This window comes from Myotis brandtii, unplaced genomic scaffold (assembly GCF_000412655.1).
Source record: "Myotis brandtii unplaced genomic scaffold, ASM41265v1 scaffold157, whole genome shotgun sequence".
Lineage (NCBI taxonomy): Eukaryota > Metazoa > Chordata > Mammalia > Chiroptera > Vespertilionidae > Myotis > Myotis brandtii.
Window position 1 is genome coordinate 4612197 of NW_005355708.1, and position 2349 is coordinate 4614545.

The window sequence follows — 2349 nt, forward strand, 5'->3', positions numbered from 1 at the left end:
TTCCACCCCCAGGTCAAAATACAGAACATTTCTATCCCCACAGAGGGCCTCTCCATGCCCTTCCCAGCCAATGCTCTCTCCTACCCCATTGAATAACCATTCGTTTTACTTCTATCTGCATAGATTAATTCTGCCCAATCTTGAACTTCTCTTAAATGGACTAACAGCATGTAGTCTTATGTGTCTGGCTCCTTTCACTCAATATTATGTCTATGAGATTCATTCGTGCAGATAGTAATCCTTTGTTCCTTTTTATTGCCATGTAGTATTCCATTTTAAGAATATACCGTGCACTAGCTTGTTTGGCTCAATGGATAGAGTGTCAGCCCTGAGACTGAAGGGTCTCAGGTTCAATTCTGGTCAAGGGCACATACCTCGGTTGCAGGCTCAATCTCCAGTCACAGTCAATTTCCAGCCCTGGTGGGACCCATGTGGGAGGCAACCAATCAATGTGTCTCTCTCACATCGATGCTTCTCTCTCTGTGTGTGTCTCTCCCCCTCCCTTTCACTCACTCTAAATATATATATATATGTGTGTGTGTGTGTGTTTTTGTGTGTGTGTGTGTGTGTATGTATATATATTCTCACAACTGGCTTGTCCATTCAATCATTCACCTGTTGAAGGACACTTGGTTTTTTCCAATTTATCATGAATAAAACCACTATGATCATTGGTGTACATGTCTTTTGGTGGACAGAAGCACTAATTTCTCTTGGATACACACTAGGTCAGAGTTGAGATGCATTTAGTTTTAGTAGATACTGCCAGACAATTTTCTAAAGTGGTTGTGCCACTTTGAATCCCACCAGCAGTATCTAAAAGTCCCAGCTGCTCCACGCTCCACATCTTCACTGACCCTTGGCATGCTTCTCTTTTTCATCTTAGCCATACATGATCTGATTTAGGTTTTTAAACGAGCACCCCGGCTGCAGCGTGGAGAACTAGCTGGTGGGGTTAGGGGAGGGGTGGAGAGAGGAAGCTGAGAGCGCAGGAGGAGGTTAGTGCAATCGTCCTGGGAAGCCATGAACATGGTTTGGACTAAGTGGTGATAGAGAAGTCATAGTCATGGTAATAGCGGACCAATCCGGCCTATATTCTGGGACTAGCCAATAAGGTGAACGAGGTATGAGAGAAAGAGCCATTCAGGGTGAGTCCTATATTCTTTCTTGCCTGGAGAACCTGGGTGGATGAGAGGAGCATTTTCTGACATCCAGAAGATCAAGAAAATAACATGTAGGACGAGGGAAGGTCAAGGGCTCCAGTGCAGCTGTTTGCATATACGATATCTCCTGGAGCGTAGGTTCTAGCTGCCCCTGCCTTAACATAACTGGTAAGCACTGGTTGTGTGACTAGTGCATGCTGTCTGCAGGGGACAGATCTGGGTTAGAGGCCCAGGTCTGCCCTCTCACTCGCCCTGTAACATGGACCTCAGGTTAGGACTGCCCAGCCTCCTCCTTCCTCCTTACAGTGTTAGAATCCAACAGGATCAGGTATCTATGGCGCCTGGAACATGGAAGTTAAACTAAAACCTTCACTCTTCCAAGCGCCAGGCACAATGTGACATGTCTTAGGAGTTTGGCACCTTTTACTCCCATCCACATTTTCGTTCATCCTCACCGAGGATATTTTTCCATTGATTTTTAGAGAGAGTGGAAGGGAAGGGGGAGAGACAGAGAGAGGAACGTTGACGTGAGAGAGACACATCGATTGGTTGCCTCCCGCACCTGCTCCGACCAAGGCTGGGGCTCGAGCCTGCAACCAAGGTACGTGCTCTTGACTAGAACTGAACCCAGGACCTCTTAGTCCACGGGCCAAAGCTCTATCCACGGAGCCAAACCGGCTAGGGCTCTCATCCACATTTTCAAAGTCATTCCAGAACCTTCTTGCTGCGAGCCCAGCACACTGAGAGGCGGTCCCCTCTCGCCTCCCTCAGCCTCGAAGAAACAGAATGGAGAACAGCAGGAGGGTTGATTCATAAGACTTTATCCGCTTTTTTCCCACCCAGCAGTTTCTGCAATGCCAACTGAGCCTGTACGGCACACACGGTTCCCTCTGTTAAAGCTGTGGGCAGGGGGAGAGGTCTGGAGGCCCCGGGGAAGCAGCAGGGCAGGCGGCAAGGCTAGGGGAGGGCAGCAGCCAACACCGGACCAGTGGGCCCAGTGGTGGAGGAGGGTGTGGGAGCTGGAGTGAGAAGGCTGCTGAGGGGTCGGGAGGGAGGGCGGCTACAGGGAGAAGAGGGAAAGGGGGTGCATCAGCAGCTGCAGGGAGGAGGCAGGGAGCAGGAGGAGGGCCTTGGTCCCTGTCTTTAAGGGACAGAGGGAGGGGGGAGGAGGGGACGCAGGGGCTGC